The sequence below is a fragment of the Castor canadensis genome, chromosome 9 (genome assembly GCF_047511655.1).
Source record: "Castor canadensis chromosome 9, mCasCan1.hap1v2, whole genome shotgun sequence".
Classification (NCBI taxonomy): domain Eukaryota; kingdom Metazoa; phylum Chordata; class Mammalia; order Rodentia; family Castoridae; genus Castor; species Castor canadensis.
In genome coordinates this window covers 106,789,019-106,810,143 of record NC_133394.1, presented here as the reverse complement: position 1 = coordinate 106,810,143, position 21,125 = coordinate 106,789,019, and the positions used below count along the sequence as shown (strand labels likewise).

Here is a 21,125-nt window from a genome sequence, read left to right as displayed (position 1 = left end):
AGTCTCTGGATTTGATTTAAATAGTCTGTTTTTTCTTGGATTCTTTCATAGCTGCCCCAACCAGAGAGGTTGGACACTACCTAGTTTCTCCCAGGTGGAGATAGAAGTTTAAGTTCCTCACCACGCTGTAACTTCTTATTATTGCTGGCTTGATTTGGGAGGCCAGCTTTCTACTCTGTGTCTTTGGATATCACCCTGGGATGAGCATGAATGTCTTGGTGTCCTTCCATGTGTAGCCTCCCCTGATACCACAGGGCAGGGTGTCTCCTTACTCCTCACTGGTGGGTTGTGATGAAAGTCTTTACTTGGTCCCTGCTTACATCACCATCTTAGGGAGACAAGAGGTACTTTGTTACTACTGGGTGGGGTGGGTGTCCATTAGTCTTCACTGGCAGTGTGGAGTGGGAGGTCCTTGTTAGTGCTTAGTGGAGATGACTCCTCACAAGACTTTTTCTGACACCACCCTTTTGAAGTGGATCATTGAGGTACCTTTTTATATCCAAGTGGAGATGGACTCCAGGTTTCCTCCAGCTGGCATGGAAAGAGATAGAGCTACAGATTTTTCTGTTTTGTTTGCCTGTATTAGGGTGGTATGTGTCTACAAGTTTTCTGAATTACTACACTGCCTCTTTCTTGGTGCTTTAGCTCAAGAAAGGTAGTTTTACTTTGAGTTGTTTTTTGTCTGTAACTGTTGCTACTTTCAGGTTGCTAGGTTCTTCTGCTTTATGTCTGGAAACATGAGCCAAAAAAAGAAAACCTAGGAAACTCAGCACCATGTTGGTCTTCAAATCCCGAGATCACCAACCTGCCAGCATTATTTTCTCCATCTTTCAGAGACTTCATATTTTTTTTCTATAATTCTCAAGGCTTTCAGTTTTCCTTAACTGAAGGAATAGAAAAAAATCCACCTACACTCACTTCTGGGAAGCAAAAGTGTCTTTACATTACTTTTAATAAGAGTAATTTCAGATATTGCTCTCTTTTTTGATTTTAGAAAGTTTGTCAGTTTTGATTTATTTCCTAGTATATATTGTTTCAGAATTGAGGCTGGTGAAGAGGTTATTGCTTAGTTCTTACTATTAGTGGAGAATTATTAAAATCTCATGCTCTCCTGATAAGAAATATCTTTGGTGCAAAGCCAGATTAGTATGAAACTTTGTGTTTAGTAACATGCTTCCATTTTTTGCTGTTAAGTTTCTAACTCCACATTGCTTTAATTTTATTTTGATTGTCTTATCCCCTTTCTGTAACTGGTTGCATTGGTTTTAGTGAAGTAGGCTAATTCTTTCATTTGTCCTCTATATTTGGCCAAGAGAAAAGAAAACATTCCTCATCCATTATTTCCTCACAATTTAAAAAATATTGAAATTTTTGAGTGTAGTGTAACCCTTCTTTGCTTCCTTAATTCTTTTCTTTATATTGAGTCTTAATACTTTAAAATAAGGTAACAAGCTAAACGAGCCAAATGTTGATTCTTTTGAATTTGATTAGTTTGGGACCAATTTAGTAAAATCATGCATTTTCCAAGTAGTTTCTTGCTTCCTTAATTCTTTTCTTTATATTGAGTCTTAATACTTTAAAATAAGGTAACAAGCTAAACGAGCCAAATGTTGATTCTTTTGAATTTGATTAGTTTGGGACCAATTTAGTAAAATCATGCATTTTCCAAGTAGTTTCTGCATATTTTCCACTTGTGTGCAATTTTCCTGTAGTTATTGTGACTGTTTATGTCTGAAAGTCCTGTTTCTATTATTAAGTTAAACTATACAGTTAGGGCTTGAATTAATCAACTCTGTAGGAAAATGAGACAACTTTGAAAATTATCTGAGAAGTCACTAATAGTCTGCCATGGATAATTTTAAAGGGCAGAAAGCAATACACAGAAATGGGAACAATACCTGGAGAAGTAGAAATAATATTAACAAAAGCTTCATACCTACCTCTAATTGGGTCAAATTTAAATCTGTTAAGTTTCATATACCCTTCAATAATAAGTGCTCCACAAATATAAAATACACAGTCCCTTATATGATCTGAATGAGAACTTTCTATTACTAAACATTTGTTAATTTTATTTTGGCATAGTAGAGCTGAAATTTGACATCTCTCCTTTTTTTTTTTTAAGTATGTGTAACTGTTATTTCCAAAGAAAAAAAATTATTTGCTGGTGTCTTTTATTCTCTTTTAGCAGTGAGATAAGGATTTCTGAAGGTAACATGATATATGTGAATATTTCCAAAAGTTAGATAATTATCCTTGTTATTTTGCTTAACCCTGAGTGATTAATGCTCAATGAATGCTTTGTAGTTATATTAAGGAAAAAAGGAGGAGAAGAGACTGAGCCAAGGAAAATAATGAGAATTATTTGCAATAATATATTAAATAAAACATTTCTGGTTTTGCTCTACATTATAAGTGCTTATTACAAGACGATATGTGTCACATATTATAAAAGCTTTCTCATCTAAAGTGGTATTTCACTTCGTTTCTTGTAAAGACATAATTTCACTTTCCAACATTAGTCATTAAAATGATATTAGTAAATTTGATTTGTTTGGGGAGGGGTGCTGGGACTTGAGCCTAGGGCCTTGTAATTTTGGTGTTTATATAATTACCTGTTTATTATTTTCTGACTTTTCATAGATATCCTATGTAAATATACTCTTTCATTAAAATCTACATAATAACTTTCTGGTAACACTAAAAATGAGTGAAAATTTGCAAGCTGAATTGTGTCCAAATGGAAAGAGATGTTATACTTTTTGCTTACAGTTGTTTCTTATTTTTACCTTGACATTGGAAAATAATTTTAGATATTTTTTAATGAAGAGGGTCTTGAGTAGGAGAGCTAGAATGTTTAGAACTAGGAATATTAAAATAAATGAGTCCATGGGTAGCTATTTGGTGCATATTGCTGTAATAGTGAAAAAGACCTTAGCTGAGAAATTAGCATCTGTGAAACACCAACAGTATTTATTATAAGTCACCTACCAATTAATTCACAGCTATATTTGCTTGTCTTTCTTGTATTAGTAATTGTTGAAAAATATCAATAAATATTTGCCCTATTTCCTTTCAAACATTTTAGTTTAGGAAATTCTTGTTTCATGAAAAACCAATGGGTAACTGAGGAACGATGTATTTTCTGTAATATAGTGTAACCAAAACATTGTCTAGAGAATATTAACATTGAAAATCATCAGAATTCTTAAGTTCAAAATTTATTATATGAAGGCAACAATGTTAGGATTACTCTCCTATGTTGTTTGTCTGAGGTTGGAATGCCATGTTGTGGAAGAGAATAATGTTAGTTTCTAACTTAAATTATACTAAGTCACCCATAAATTTCACCATTGCTACATTTATGTCACTTTCCTTTGTCATTGTCTATACCTTTCTTTTATGCATCTCTTATTCTTCTGCCTCTTAATTTTCTTCTTTTCTTTTCATTTTTTAAAGGTAAGTTGTTTAAATTCAATTAACATTATTTGTCAATTTATCAGATATCATCTGCTCCTGAAATAATCACTCAGTAGAGCCAGAAACGTACATTTCAGTAAACTGACATGAGTTCTCTGAGTGTCAGACTCTAGTTGAGAACATTTTTTGCAAGCTCTGACACTCACATTCTTGCTTTTGAGTTTTTCTTTCAGTAAAGTATTTAGAGCTTAGTAGCCTATGCCTTCCTAAAGGCCATTGCTTCCCTATCTGTCTCTTCAGTTGTTTAATCAATAAACATTCATATTTCCTCAGTCTCTAGGGTTAAGGCATACAAAAATATAATTTGGGGGGGCAAACTCAAGACCATGAGCTTGAGCCCACCAGTGGTAGACTGGTACTCTACCACTTGAGTCAGATCCCTAGCCCTTATTAACTTTAGTTATTTTTTGGATAGAGTGTCTTTTTTTTTTGCCTCTGGCCTGCCTTTGGCCTCAGTTCTTCTACCAATGCTTCCTGCCTACCTCCGATAGCAAGTGCGTATCACCACTCCCAGCTTGTTTGTTGAGATGAGTCTTTGTAACTTTTTTGCCCAGGCTGACCTCCAACCACAATCCTCCCAATCTCTGCTTCCTGATTATAAGTGGGCAACTGAATCTGGTCTTAAGAAGTTTGGATTATAATAGAATACAATTTTCAGAATATAAAAAAAATGGTTTTAGTCATGTTATCCATGTACTTATTTCTAAATTAGATAAAAATCCATGAAATTCTACAACCTTGTTAATTTGAAATCGTAATGCCTATCTCAATTTTGTTGAAAACATGATGAAAGTCAAACCCTTACTTTTCAGTATGAGCCAAAGCTATGTTTTTATATTTCCATGTATATTAAATTTTTATATAACTCAAACTTATTTTAAAAGGCAATTTAAATGACTTTTTCTTTTAAAATTAAGGACACTGACCATAAAACATTACATGGATTCTCTAAAATGATCTAATACTTAGTGCAGTTTCAATTTATGGTAAATAAATAGTAAAAAGGATGACTGAGCACTAAGCTAGATCAGCATATGTATAAATGATATTTGGGGAAATGTTTCTCATTAGTATTTGAGTCCCACTACAAATAATTTAGAAAAGTGATAACTGAGTATCACATATGGATCCATTACAATGTGTTGGTTACTGGTTGTTTCTAATCTGCAGCACAAGTTACAGTGAAAACAGGCTTGGAAGCTTTTATAACAATTTGATATTGATTGAATCACTCAAACATGATCAGATGAATATATTTTGTAAGATAAGTTGAAATAATCTGAATATGACAGATTAATTAAAAAAACAAACAAATGAACAAACAAAACTCAAAAAGGTCATTTACCATATAGTCTGCAAAACATTGGTTTAGGAAAAAAAATCTCCTTGTTAATAATGTGGTTGTTTGTGAAGGATTATTTTGAATAAGATTTAGGAAAAATTTTTTAATGTCAAATAAAATTATAATAGATGGTATATAATAGGTAAAGCTTAATTCCATTTGCTTTCACTTAATAGGTTAAAAAATACATAAATACAATGGACCATTCCATCTTTTTGCTAACATCGGGTCTGCTCCTTGAGACATGTGGAATATGAAAGTGGTTGAGGGAGGTAGTTCTCACAGGAAACCTTTTGCAGAAGTGGTAGGTCTTGGACTGAAGTTACAGCTCAGTGGTAGAGGTGTTGAGTTCAATCCCCAGTATCACAAACAAATAACTCAAGTAGTTGTTGAACGGGGTCAGAAGAATTATATGTTGATAGTAAGGGCTTTCAATAAATGTTTGTGGAATATTGTTTTTTGAAGACTAAGAGGCATTTTTAGGCAGGTATATCAGTTGGGGATTAATGTTATGCCAGATTGCTTAAAGGTGGGATTTTCTTTGTTTTTTTTTTTCTTTTTTAACTACTCCTGTGATGGCTCTTGTGGCTGTTAAGGACTCTGATTTTCTGCTATCCTTACATTAGACCTTTATTGTCATGTAAATGGTGGCAAGAGTATCTATCACTGTGTTCTGACTGGAAAAATAGCAAGTAGCAAAAAGTACATTTCATCTAAGACTACCATTCATTTTGGAGATTTTCCAAATATTGTTCTTGAAATTTTTCTTTTTTACTTCATTAGGCAAAATGTCATGCATTCTCCAGTATCTGCCAGAGTGGAAATGAAATTTCTCTTTAGGCTGAAAATAGGCTGTTGCCAAGAGAATTGGAGTTCTGTTAGTAGGAGGAGTAGAAACTGGATACTAGGTAATCACATAGCTGTTTCTGTGATACCAATTGACTGACGTTCACAACTGAGCATACTTTGAGCTCTGAACATCTGATATGTTTTTGTCCTCAAATTATCAGCAAATTTAGCTAAGTTTTTATATGTGGTTATATCTTGTATGCATTTCTTTCTCTTGTGTCTTGAGCATCCACTACTCTTTTGTCTTCTTGTCGTACTTTATTTAATCTGTTCAATATTTTGGTCTTAGGGCCTTGTTCTTTCATAAGATGATGCAGATTGATAAATTATGAAGAAGGAAATAACACTGAATCTAAACAGATTATCTGATTACAAAACAGAATTCAGCTCAAAAAATGCTGAGGAATTTTTGCTTTGTTCATTTCCTACTACAATGTTCTATTCATTTCATTAATTTGTGTTAATGAAATTAATATGGCTCAGTACTTACTTTTATTAACTGTGTTGAATATTCATTCTTCTGTGAGGGATGTTAAAAGATACACAATTAGCTACACAGGTAGCATACACTAGAATCTCTGCAATGTCTATAAAGAAAAAAGTAAGGTAGTTTAATGTACATACTTACTTATAGCTTAGTGAGTATAAATAAAAATTCTATGGCATTCATTTCATTTGCTTGATTTAGAAGTACTGTGGTTTCAGTAATATACATTAGTATGTTATAGTTCTCAAAATTCACAACTTTATGTGCTAAAAATACAAGTGCATTTCAAGTATCATATTCAATAGATTTTTAGTAATATTATAAATGTACTCATTTTGGATGTGATTTTGAGAGATTTAAGATAGATATTTTTAAATGATCTATTTTTTAAGAACACTAAATCTGATTGAGCATGACTAAACTAAAACATTTTAAGGTACATTTTTATTTTATCTTTATTTGTTGTGGATGATATCTTTCATGTTAAAGAGCATTTTAATTGAGCCAAATGACATCACTATATGAATGTGCATTAAATTTTCTAATCAGAAATTTAAGAACTTTTTTTCTGTATAATACTCATTGGTTAGTATTTCTTCACATAGTTGTATCACATTAAAATATTTAGATAGAACAGAACTTTAGAGAGTAGTTCAAAGTTTCAAATAAATGAAGAAACTAAAATACAAAGTAATTTGGCCAAGCTTAATGTTAAAAAGATTCGCTTATTTGCAGAGTGAATAAGAATGTCATTATCTAAATCTTTTTTATTATTCACTTCAAAAACACATTTATATACCAGATGAAAAATCCCAATCTAGTTATGTTGGAGTGGTAAAGGAAGACCTATAATCACATTTTGGCTTTAAAAACAAAAAAAACCCTACATAATCTAGAATAAAATGCTTGTCTCTTATCAATTTTCTGTGCAACTGTAAAATGACATCTTACTAACAAATTCACGCAGTTGCTATACGGATGAAATGAGATACATGTGGAAAGCACTAGAGGTCTAATCATAGTATCGGCAACAAAAGTAATTGGTATCCTTATGGCACTTTTAGAAAATACTGTTGATTATTGCTCCACTGCCATACTCATTTGACCTGATTATTTTTCTGACATTTTATGCAGAGAAATGGAGAAAAATATTTCTGATTTCTGCAATGCCAAATAGAAGTAGACAAGTTTTTTTCACAATTTTCACATGATTAAATTAAACTTATTAATGTATTCATTTTATCAATTAATTAATTAAAATTGATTTATATAAGTATTGTGGTCTGTGCTATCAAATGACTAAATGTTAGTGGGTTTAGTGGATAGTTCCAGGAATATGATTGGTGCTTATGAGTTAAAACACTTTGATAAAATAGATTTTAGTATTGGCTTTCAATAAAACTATCCACAACATTCATAATAGATGTGGATTTTCATCTATTATTTTGGCATGTTTATTTTTCCTTCAGGTTCCAATTAGATGCTCTCACCTTCGTGAATCTTTCTCTAAATTGTGTTCTCACTTATATGACACATCTCTTTTTTTTCTCTTTATTCATTTATTCATATGTACATACATTGTTTGGGTCATTTCTCCCCCCTGCCCCCCGGCCCCTTCTTCTCTCTGCCAACCCCTCGCTTCCAGGCAGAAACCTGTTCTGCCCTTTTCTCCAATTTTGTTGAAGAGAAGACATAAGCAATAATAAGAAAGACAAAGCGTTTTTTTCCTAGTTCGGATAAAGATAGCTATATAGAGAGATTCCTAGCATTGCTTCCATGCACAAATGTATTACAACCAGAATTGATTCATCTCTACCTGACCTCTTCACTACTTCCTGGTCACCTTCTCATATTGACCTCTGTTGCTTTAAAGTTTCTGTATTAGCTTCTCTGCAGTGGGGACATCAAACACTTTCAGGTTTTTGGTTTCCTACCTATCCCCATTCCTCCCATATGTGCTTTCCACTTAGCATGTGACCCAAGTCCAACAACATTACTGCATTTGCCCTAAATCTAAAGTCTGCATATGAGGGAGAATATAGGGCATTTGGTCTTCTAAGCCTGGCTAACTTCACTCAGAATGCTCTTCTCCAGTTCCATCGATTTACTTGAGAATGGTAACAGTAAAGTAATATCATTAGAGCTATTTTAAATTATTGTTAGTTAGACCTGGCTCTAGTTCATGGATTAACTTAATCTTATAGTTTGTATTTTTTTCTGGAGAAGAAGGAGTCCATTGTTTGCTTACAGTTTCATTAACCCAGATGATCATGTGTATTGTTAAAGATTATAAATCAGTTCAGATTGAGAAATTAAAGACATTGATAGAAAATTGAAGCTAAACAATTGTAACCTGAGGCTAAGTAAAGGAAATGTTTTTTTCCAGTTTTGCTAATAAATAGTAGGGTGAATATTTGCAGACACATAACCCTTGCTTTCTTTTTATTGCCCAATGTTTTCTCCCCAAAAAATGTAAGGCAAAAAGTTCAAGGTGAAGGAGAGTCAAGCATGCTTGAAGTACGAGATACTTTGGACTATAGTCCTCACCAGTATTTGGGTTTATGTGCCATATATTTTTTCATATTCCGAGGTACTAAGTCTGGTAATTTTATGGTAGATGTATTTAAATTGGATTTTTGCTTTTTCCGTTTTTCTTTGATCATGAGGCAGCTCTGGAAGTTTTCATGCCCATATTTGGAAAAGGCTAATAAGTGGTTAACTTTTTTTCCTATTTTGTAGGCAGTTTGATTAAAAAAAATTAGGGCCAGAGCTTCCCTAGGTATTCGCTATTCACATACTCTTAAGTTATTATAAATTGCAGCTCAGAAATATGCATGGGAAATAGTAATTTTAATTAGGAAAATTCACTTGGAAATCAAGTAATTTTTAAGGTAATTTCCTTGGTGAGTGTTTTAGTGATATCTTGAATTTATTTACTACACAGATGTCATAATAAAATAGGTATTTATGGGATAGTTTTTAATTAGAAATAATGGCTTGTAGTGTTGAAGTGATGAATCATTTTATCCATATATTGGCTTAAGTGGCCCGAATGAAAGATGGTCCTGCTGATGGCTTTGCACTATCCTAACTGAATGTTTTGTCTTCTAAAACACAACAAAATTTGTCCAACATTTCTGTTTATATTCAAAAGCTCTACATCAACAATGAGATACAAAGAAAATAATCTGTGCTCTGGAAACAAGTAATTTTGCCTTTCATCATAACTGAAGCACTTTATATATTAATAGAAAAATATCTTATAAGGCTAAATGTAAAAGGGATTGGAATGGAATCAACCAACCTTGTCAAATTTATGAGCATGAGTGCAGTAGTCTAGCTGATGAGATAGCTTTGCAGGTTTGAAGGATATGTCATTCAGAAGGACACATTGATTCAAGTTAGTTCTTTTCTGTTTGTTTGCATTTAATTATGTTCTAAAAGGATTGGTATGGAGAATAAAATATACATGAACTAGCACTTCTGATTTATAAAAGTATATCAATGACATTTCAATTTAGAGTACAACCTCTGTAGGAAAAAATAAGACTGTATACATGCAACTTGCATTAACAATATTGAATTCAAATGAAAATGTATTTTTATTTTTCATCCTTCTTTTAGCCATGATATTTTATTCCTACTGAAATGTACATTTTCACATTGCTTGTATTTAAAACCCACAATCAATAAAACTGAGATACAAATATAAATAAATAAAATGATAAAAATAATGTCCCTCATTTCTTCATCTCTTGTAAGGAGGGTGTTTCTTAATGTCCCTTAGATGATATGGAATTAGTAAGCTGAGTCCTCCTCTAACAGATCATGTAGAATTAAAATTTGTCCTTAAAGTGAACCATATATCTGACATCCTGATATTAGAATATTTTGTTGAATATTTTTAAGTATTAAGGATAGAAGAAGTTTAGTGACATCATTACTTTAGGATAGCCTCAAGGTTATTAAAATAGTTGTTTCACAGTCAGTGCCTTCCTTGTTCAAATAGGCATTGATTACTACTAATACTCACTTTCCTTCCATATGTCTTGGCTTTTTCTGAAAAGTGTGAGCCATAGATGGTGGAAGAGAAATAGTTGCTTCCCTCAATTTTAGGTTGCTTTTCATAATTAGCATTATCTTCATCACTTTGACCACAGAAAACAATTGGATTGGGGATACAATCTCTGTATAGGTTGTAATTTTAATTGAAGAAATCTGTCCTTTTTAGGAATCTAAGGCAAATTGCACTGACCATGAAAAAGGATCTTTAAGGTACTTAAACAATCCCTCTATAAAACAAGACCAAGGATAAGAGGGCCATCTGGACGCAGCAGCTGTCACCCCCAGGACTGCTCTTCTTGGATGGCAGGTGCATCTTTTTATCAGGGGAAGCTGTTGTCTCTCTGAGACTGGACACAACAGAAGATGACCTACTGAGATAGAGTACAGCTCTTCTTTTGAAGAGTGCTAGTTTTAGGTAACTAGACTTGTTTGCTACCATCTTCGCAAGTTCCATTCAGACTAAACTGTTCAAGACAATCTTCCTGATAGAATTTAGTCAATTATATATAAAAGTGTTGCACAAAAAGCAAGCTAAATGTCAATTAAGTAAATTAGAACGTAACATTTATTTTGTGAAACCTTCATATCACTAATGATTGGGATAGAAGGAAAGCAAGAACATTTGTAAAGGCAGTTTAGTATTACATTTTCAGAGAAAAAGATATTTTACATCATATCAGTAATAATGTCACAAAGTATTTGCTTAATAGAGTCCAAAATGTAAGTTCTTAAAAACCATGTAATAATAATAATACTTTCTGTGTAAGTATCCTTGGATAAATTGCTTTTTATCTTTTTAGTTTCGTCACAAGTAAATGGGAATAATGGCAGTTACTTTCATGGTTTTGTTAGGGAGTTTGAAACAATATATGTTTTGCTCATAAGTGTTCTAGCACAGAGTAAATTGCTATCGTTTTTTATTATTAATCATAATTATTTGGATCTACTGGACTTTGCTTTATCTTTTGCAGAGTCATTTGCTTTGTCTGATACATGTCAACCAGTTGACTTTTATCCTGAAGTGGTATAAGACTAATTCTTCAATACTGACTTATTTCAAGATATAATTGAAATTATAATGCTACTTTTACAATTCTGTGAATGTCAGTCGTTTTTGTTGGTAATAATTATAGTTATAGAGTCAAATATTTGGTTCTTTTAATCAAAGTATAATATTAGCTTGCTTTTGGCATACTTCTTTCATATTCATCAGTTTTTAGCCCATTCTTATCTACTCACTATGCAATAATATAACAAAATAAATTCTTTAATTATTTTCTTTGGTACAAATGATTGAACCCAGGGCCTCATGCATGGTAGGGACACACTCTACCACTGAGTGTCATCTTCAGTCTTTTAAATTAATTAAAAGAAAAAAGAAACCTGGTAAGTAATAATTATGCTACACTTTCTCATAATCCTAAATTAGTTTTACAACTTCTAACCTTCATTTTTCTTATTTATGCTCGACATTTTCTGTATTTGACATACAAAATTACTAATTCCCTAAAATTCAGGCTCAGGGTAAACTCGAACACCAATAGCCAGGATAGTTTTCTGTTTTAACATTTGGAGGTGGTAGTTCTGGATTTGAAAAAACTGCACATAGAATACATAAATGAAATTGTTAATTTTTTCTACATTCCAATGGCCTGTGTTCTTCACTATGCACTGCTCATGTCTGGTGTTTTCAGTGTTGCATGCATATTAAATTATGTTATAACCTCAAAATATATAAACTATATCTGATGTTTTGTTTACCTTTGAATTATCAGCCCATAATAGATGGTTTGCTACTCAGCACACATTTAATAAATGTTTGTTAAATTTAATTTACCAAAAAACATGTTGTGTGTATGATGTTTAGCTTTTATATCAAGTGGAGAAACGTCTACCAAAGAATGGATTTGATTTCAGATAGTTTTTAGTTGCATTCGTATGAGCTTTTTTTAAAAAATCTACCAAGCTACCTCTCTACCCACTAAAGCTTTGATGTTATGTTATCTAAGTCTCCTAGATAATTTACAGTTTCTTCTTAGTTAAATATTGGTAGTACTCAAAGCATTTAACAGTCACTTTTTCCTGATGATTTTATCTTCATATGTTGACTTCCTTTCTAATTTTAGGGAATATATTTGCTTTTCTTCCTTTACCTGTTTCATAAGTGTTTAGGTTCTTCATGGCTTATCATTTCAGTTTTGTACTCTTTATTGTAATTAGCCTCTCATCTTCCTATTTTTAATACAAAGTGTATGTCACTGACTCCCAAATTTATATGAACATAGACTTTACTGAGGAGTGCCTGACACGTATAATTAGCTGCCCGCTTGCTACCTCAATCTGATTCTCATAGGCTTCTTAAATTTAATATTTTTCAAAATATTTTAATAAAATTTCTTTTTGCCTTCTCAGAGTTTTCTAAGTACTAATCTTCCCCCATATCAGTAAATAAAGCATCCTTATGCCAAACATTTTGGAAACATTTTTGATATCTCCTATGGTTCACTCCATAAGCTCCCAAAAATTGGACCATAAAAAATGTCTCTAATGGATCTAGTTTTTATTGTATTCCCTTCATCCACTTAATGCAAGTCACTTGATTTTCTTATTTGTCTCTTTGACTGGTATGTAAGCTTCTTAAGGGCAGGAATTAGATCTGTTTTGGTTTTTCTCAGTTTTCAAGTGGTTGGATGAATGTTTGGCTCACATTATTTGTAAGAAGATATTTGTGGAATGAATGAGTAGATTGGGGGATTCCTGGAAAATCGTCTTCTATAATCTCTGATACATGATACTATGATAAAGATGTCAGCATTGGTCACACCAGGAACACTGCTGGCAAGTCCTGTAATGATTGGCTCAAATAGTTGAGGAAATTCAGATGACCTCTTTGATTAACTCTTTCTGGAACTTTATTGACACTGTAGTAAGTTTTGACATCTGACTCATGACATAAATTGAAGCTATGTTGCAAATACCATGTGTGCATCCATCTTTAACTCCAAACATACTGTGTTTCAGTATAAAATTCTATGCATGCAAGTAGTGATAAAAATGAAATGACATTCTAATTTTGATCCTTTGTTTTTTGTAGTTATAATAGCTAATGGACACACAGAGAATGATTTCTTTTTTATTATCAGTGCATGCTTAATTATTACTATGAATCATGCTGACTATTTTAAATTGTTCTTAAATTTGAGAGGTAATAATTTTGAGTCAAGCAGAGCTCTTCACACAATTGTAGTTAGTGGATTTTTAGCTTTTCAGTCATTGAATAATTCCAAAATTAATGAAGATTCTTCAGATAAGCTATTTTTTGAGTATTTGATTACAGCTGATTTTAAAACACACTTATAGTTTTGCTTAACTGGTAAAACTTGTAAAAATTAAGATTTGTAAAAATTGAAGATGTACATGTCATCACTCTCATTTTGAAACAAAATAGACTTTGCACATGTTTAATTTACTTTTATAAAACAAAACTGATTCATATGCCAACATGGCCACTGAGATGTAAAAATATCACTCAACTTCTACCAGAACAAGTTTTCAGACATTAAATTGCAGAACACAAAATTTGTAATGCCATTTTTGTTAAATAATGTTGAATTAAAAGCAAAATAACCAACATTTTAAAATGCCACAATAATGTTGTCATGCTATAGGTGTTGGAACAGTTTATTAGTAATACATAGTAACATATATACATTTAGTATATTTTGGTGATATCATTTATGCAGCTAGGAATATTATATTTTGTGGAAGATGTAGTTTCTAAAATTACTAGTGAATTGTTATTGTCATTGTCCTTCATTTCAGTTTTTTACATACTAGAAGAAGCATTTATCACTTTTTCCAAAGGAGTTCATAATCACTACTATAAATAAGTTTAAAAAAAAAGCCACTATAGCAAATTTAGCAAGTAGAAAGTAAAGGTCCCTTTCTAATCCTTTGCTTCAGTTTCACCACCCACCAGGTACTTATGGATTCATTATAAATGTCTTAAATTTTCCACATCAGTACATTCCTTCATGAATTCATTTGTCTCTGTTATCAATGTGAAAATAAGAAGTTTGGTGTAGGCTTCTATGTGTATACTTAGCAAGTCATTTTGTCTGCATTATATTTAAAAATATCTCATATTCTAAAATATGTCTTCAATGTGATTACTTCACATCATCTAAATGCACAGATCAGATATGTTATCCCTTACCTGGGCAATTGCATCACCCTCCGATGTGGTCTTTTGCTTCCTTTCTTGTCCTCTGACAGTCTATTCCCCATATACATTCAGTGAAGCCATCACAACAGGTAAATCAAATCTCATTACCTCTCTGCTTAAAACCTTCCAATTAGACAGGGTTATTTGGTTACTTTGCAGAGTTCAAGTTGAACTTAGTAATTGAAAGTTAATCTTCACTAGGTCAGTTTCAGATTTAGTCAGTATATCTACTGACCACTTAGTAATCACCTTTGTAATAGTCACATTATAAAAATTTAAAAATCTCAGCATGATAATTTTTAATGTTAGACTATGTTAAATATTTCTAGGTACATTTCAGAATTCAAATTAAAAACTATTTCAATACTAGGGCATTTAAAATTATTTTCATGATTACACAACTCTTTAAAAGCATTCAATTTGCCTGTGGGTTAGACTTTCCTTAGTAGCCTCTTCTTACAGTTGAACTTTAGTGTTGTACACACTTTTAGCAGTTTGTATTCTATAAAATATTAAAGGTTCTTAATTAGTCAGTTCATTTATAGAAAGATTGTAAGATGTTGTATATATAGACTTAAGGAAGCATCTTTACTGGATCAAAATTCTACCTTAAGTGACTATTAGAGAGAACAAATGAAGTAAGTTTTTCACATGCTTCTTTTATGTTTTATGCACATATGAAAAACTGTTGTTTCTGTTATTTCAAACATGAATATGGATTTATACTAGCTTTGCAGCAATTATTATCCTTTGTGAATATCTCTGCTTGAAAATAAGGCCAAGGAGATGTGTGTGTGTGAGTGTGTGAGTGTGTCTGTGTGTGTGTGCACATGTTTGTTCATTTATGTACATCTTTTGCTAATAAATGCATAAGGTTATAATCTCTTGTCCTTTACATGTATTGCTCATACATGTACTATTTTAACTGTTGGATGCTGGTGGTAAATCAGTTCAGAGAATGCAGTTATGTTTTTTCAGAGATATAAAATGGCCTATCAGATGTACATGAAATAAGGAAATATATCTCATTTTATGAACATTTTCATCCTTTCCAGTTCTTGAGCATTTCTGATTGCTGCATCATCACCTTTCTTTACTTCTCTTTCTGATTTATAGTGGTCCTTTTTCTATTTTTTTAAAACATAGAAACAAAAGTGTAGGCTCTCAATGTTGTGTAGTCCATCATATTTAAAAGCATGTACAAAATTAAATTAAAAGTAGTTCCTAACTTGAAAGATATATAATATTGAACCATGCATAATATGGTCTTTATAAATTTAAGGTTTATTCTACAAATTACACTCATATAGAAATGGCCTACAGACTTTGTATATGCTAAATAACTTCATAGTATGAATAATACAAAAAGAATTATTTCATTTTACCTGTAGTCAGGAATAAGAGGTAGTGGATACTGGATAAAGTTTATGATTTAGAAATTTGAGCAGCTTGGTATAATAATACTCTTTTTCTGTATTTGTTAGTTTATCATGTGCTTAGCATGTATGGCTTAATTTTAAAATTTGTTTTTTGAAAATATATAACTATAATTCATTTTTGCTTCTCTTAAAATTTTAAAATATTTTAAATTCTTTATAGATTTATGAAAATGTATTTATGGATATATAATTCTATCATTGCCTTTCTCTAAAAACACATGGTCAGTAGCTTAATTTTTATGCAGCCATTCACTTATTCAGTTCATGAATAGTTCCTGTCACCTGGTTTTCCATATTAGTACAGAAGATACAAATCTGACTGGACAGTTTTTACTGTCAAGGAGCTCATAAGGAAAAGCTAAATTATAGTAGCTTCAGAAACATGTGAAAAGTTCCTCAAGTGTGAATATTCAAAGAGCATTGCTGAAATAAGGGATAGCAATGAAATCTACCAAAGTTCTCAAGGAAAGAAACAAGTACTCAGAGATGTAGCTGTGGATGTTGCTCATTCCAGGTGGGGAGACCATGTTAAAAGCACAGTGGTGTGAGTGTCAAGGTGGAAGCTAAAGTGAATGTTTGGCAGTAGAGCAGTCTCTTAGGAACTGTTGAGACAATTTCCTGAAAACCATAATGGTGAGATTTGTAAAGGACAACATTGAAACCTCATATGAAATGTCTGAGGTGAGATCTGGAGTCCTTTCCAGGTGCAGATGCTGTTAGAATAATACTTTTAAATATGTATTACTTAGAATTGGAGAGGGAGATCTAGTTGAAAATAAACATCTGAGGTTGAGCAATAAATAGAAAAAATTTAAAATTGCCTGAAATGTCCAAGAACCATGAATGTAATAGATTTATCACTCACTAAATTTGTTTTTTCTAGGGCATAGCTACTTTAAGTTCACAACAAATATTGGATTAAATAATGTTGACAGGAATCTAAAAGTATGAATTTGTAAAAACTGTGTCACAAGTGAATTTAGAAAAATCATGTTTGAATGAAAAATTTAATGATCAAAACATCATTGATCCAAAATTTAAAATATAATGTTAGAAATAAATTTAATTCAGAGATTTAAAAGTGTAAATATTCTCCCATATAAAACACATGCAACATAATGAATGCTTTTAAAAAGCCTTAAGCTCTCTCTAGGGGCTGTGGGTGTGTCTTAAGTGGTAGAGACCTGCCTTACAAGCTTGAGGCCCTGAGTTCAAACCCAGATCCTGGAAAAAAAGAATAGGAGGAAGTTTTACATTGTTGTGATTGCTGTTTATTCAATAGTGGAATTTAATGTACTATATTGTTATGGGGAATAAGGCAGACACAGGGCTGTTTCCTTGGGAATGATAGTAAATTTGGCACCTCCTTTTCTACTTCTCTTAATCCAGGCATATCATTGTTCATGTCTTGTCCATTTCATCTTCAGTAGTTTTATACATTTGCCTTCTTACCAATGCTGCTTTTGGAGTTCAAGTTGTAACCTTCTAACTGATGTAAATTTTTTCTCATATTCCACTTTCAAACTACATATTGGTCTTAGAATCTTCTTTGTAAAATGTTACTTTCATCATTCTCTTCTCCTCAGAAAAGTGAATTTCTGCCATCTACTTGATACATGGGTGAACATCCACGAGCCAACTTCTCAAGGGAAGTCTCTCACAGTATGAGATTTTCCTAGATAGGGACAACCTCAAACAAGCTTGCTGCATACTTAACTCTTGCTCATTTCTCTGCCTGGAATGCTATCATTTCCCCAACCCTCATTTCCTCCCTTTTTGACACCTTCATGTCAGTGTGCAGATCAAAGACCACTCTCTTCCTGTAGACATCAGTGGCCTTTTCTCTAAACTCTCATGACACACATCTGCATTTGTAACATAATGTAAAGCTAATCTAGCATTATTAACAGATTTTTATTAATGACTTCCTCACACCTAAGTACCTGTTTTCCTAGTTACCTATAAAACTCCTCAGGGTCTGGCAGCTTATTTTGCATTTCTTAGAATTCTTTACACCCATAGGAGAATTGCCTGTCTTTGTACTGTGTCTCCAGCATTGAGATTATGCAAAGAGCTTAGTAAATACTAAATATTATTTGAATGAATTAATATATTTTGCAATGTCATACTAGAAGAAGATCTAAGATGGGATGTAAAGAAGATATGATGCACTTATTTACTGAGTAGTAAATTGAAGGAAATAAAAAACCTTTAAGAAAGACACTTAGCTATGGTGTACTATGTAGCAACATCAAGGTACCTGTGAAAATGCCATTGTGTTGTAGTATTCTTTTAGATTATAACTTTCGGATTAGAGCTGCAGCTATTAAAGGAAGCTTCTCTGTGAATCAGTCTGAAATGTTTCAACCTAAAGTCACTAAACTTAGCATTTATTAAAAAAACAAAATAGTCATGGGTTTGAGAGACACTAATAAGAAAATAATACTCTCAACTTATCCTTCTGTCAAGATCTAGTCTGAAGTAATGTTTGATCCTTTCATAAATCAGAGGTGACATTTGTCTTACTAAACATATAAATATCACATTGTATGAATTTTTAAATAGTTTTCCTGTTTATTTTAAGAAGATGACTCTTGGAAGTATAAGTTTCAGAAAAATATTTGTTTCTTTTCTTCTACACTCACCCTATAGAACCATCTTTTTTTCTTTGCATTCAATTTCTCTCTTATACATGTATGCACATGGATACACATCACATACAAGTTACATTTGTGTATATAAATTATATGCAATAAAATTATTACAGGTTTGGTCAATCCCTTCAATGATGCATTTGTTCTGTATTTCTTTTCATATACAGCTTATGGCTCTTGCATTTAGAATATTTTTGCTCCACAATTCATATTTGAAACTCTTACAAACTTAAGGGGGAAGACTTAATAATTGGACAGCTTAAGTAATGTAATAGGTGATATAAAACCTACTTTTGAAGTGCCATCTGTTGCCTCAAGGGACTTCTTAGACTTATCAGCCATGTCAGTAGATTCCTTACAGCTTTTCCTTAAGAGCATGATTGTGGATGACATTATAAGGAGCTACATCTGTGACAGTCCAAGTTGACTTACTATTTGAAAAACATGAGATCAGAATATATACAGTGTAATCATGCTGTGTTGTTGACCCAGGATGTTTTCTCATTTTCCTTAACATGATATGTGTTACACTACAGTTTCCTGAATTCTCATGGTTCTTTGTCTTTTCCTTCTCCTGTTAGTAGTAGAAAGAAGGATGACTATATGTCATGTTATCTCTGCTTTAAACATTGAAGGATTGTAAAAATATTCAAGGACTTTAAAGGTTAAATTATTTTTCCAGAATTGTGCGACTAGTAACTGGCAACACCAATAACTTGGTTCACTCTGCTTGATAAATACTAGAATTATTCCCTAAAATTCCTTTTCCCCTGCTATTTCTCTTGCTATATCAATTTTAATCTCTTTGTAGGAAATTGTTAAATTGGTATCTATAATCCTCTCTCCTGACCTCCAGTCTGTATCTCTAAAAGCCTGACCAATGCCTCTGCCTGGAAATACTGTAAGAATATTGTTGTTCTTATACTCCATATTATTTATGGCCAATATCATTTTCCTATTACCCATTTAGACTCACAACATACTGTTTGTCTCTATACACTCTTTCAATTGCTATCCACAAACAGAAGACAACTAATGTTGATTTTATGCACATCCCTGGTTTTCTTACTGTTCTGGTTTTACAGTATCCATCCTTTGTACAAATTCTTCTAAATTTCATTGTTCTTCAGCACATTCTACAGCCCCAGAGTAGCCCTACATATTTCTCTTGCTACTGAATGAGCTTTCTAAAAACTATTGTAAAGATTCTCTTTAAATTCTAACAGTCTTCATTACAGTCTCTACATTTTCTAAGAAGAATTAGAGGAGCCATCTCTGTGCTCTGGTTTTCACTGTTCCCCTTAGTTCATGCCAGATGATACCAGGTAAGTCCAGAAATCCCCTTCACAAATCATGAACCTCAGTCCAACTAAGCAACTTTTCATTTCTTGTTAGTGTCTTCATTTCTTTGTAGATGGCTCATTTATCATTCCTCACATTCCTTATCAAGAGCCTTCCTTCATTCTGTTTAGATGAGTTCTTAGCAGGAAGTAATGTTTCCTATTGTTAAATGAGCATGCCTGAATCAGCATTCTCCTTTCCACTGTATATAGTTGATAGATATTTATTGAATTGAATCCACGCTGTCCATATTCTGAGGGTGGCTATTCAAATGTAAGTAATTTTAAAGCCCTCACTTCTCATGAAGTAACATCTTTCCTGGAATCATTGATTCTGAGTATGAGCATAATCTTTGAATATACTTGCCACCTGTGACTAGTGTGGCTCAAGATCTTGTGTGTAATATGCTTGCCTAAAAATTAATGTTTTTATGCTTATGAGTAAAAGTTTCAACTGCACAAACAGTTTGAATTTCAGGTAATACTTTTGTGCAACAAAATTTCCAAATATTTTATAACTTATAAAATATTATTCAATTTAGTGAAATATATTAATTCAGTTTATAATAAATTTGAGAATATGTTTATTGTACCTATATTTGCATTGCCCTAGGTACCTGGAAAGTAAGACCTCCCTCCTTATTCTTTTAACAAACAAAAACTTTGTGTTGACAACTGTAATGTTAGTTTGTATAAAGATATTTGGGGAGTACATAGGGGAGTTGCGTACTTTATATTGGAGAATTATATCTGAGTTAAACTTTGAAGCATAATTCTGAATATAGGAAGGGTATGACAAATAAAGGGGACAGGGTAAGAAAGTTTTTGGAGGAATAGTGATGTAGAGTGCACTATAGGAAGACTGTGTAGAGTTAATGTGTCTAGAGTATCAACTGGACAGGAGAAAATGACTAGAGGTTGGCCATTCAAACAGGCTGGGATAAGTAAGAGAGAGCCATTGGATTATTTCTGGCAGGGGATGCTTGTCATATTGTGCTCCTATAATGCTGTGTTGGAGAGAATGAGAAGCTGGTCATTGCGTTCATGTAGCAACCACTTCTGATTGTGTATAAGAGAATATCGTGCTTGGACAGGAAGGGGACTAAGAATAGACAGACTCTGGCTGAGAAGTAAAGGGTGCAGGACTTTATTGGGTAAAGGTGGTATAGATGGTTAGCATGAAAACCAGGTGGGTGACAATACCACCAATGTAAAACAGAAACTAGTGGTTCTTGAGAGAGAGA

At 32.5% G+C, this 21,125-nt stretch overlaps 1 protein-coding gene across 43 annotated transcripts in view; it reads left to right on the top strand.

Moving 5' to 3' along the window:
• Adgrl3 (adhesion G protein-coupled receptor L3) overlaps window positions 1-21,125 on the top strand; it is a 1,316,738-nt gene that overhangs the window by 185,688 nt on the left and 1,109,925 nt on the right. For 3 of the 43 annotated variants that reach the window (XM_074042119.1, XM_074042129.1, XM_074042127.1), the window contains exon 3: window positions 10,390-10,638. The exons of 39 other annotated variants lie outside the window; for them this stretch is intronic. The gene's annotated coding sequence lies outside the window, so the exon portion shown is untranslated. Of the gene's footprint in view, window positions 1-5,605; window positions 5,731-10,389; window positions 10,639-21,125 lie in introns of all 43 variants that reach the window. One more of the 43 variants, XM_074042125.1, reaches the window with a different exon arrangement.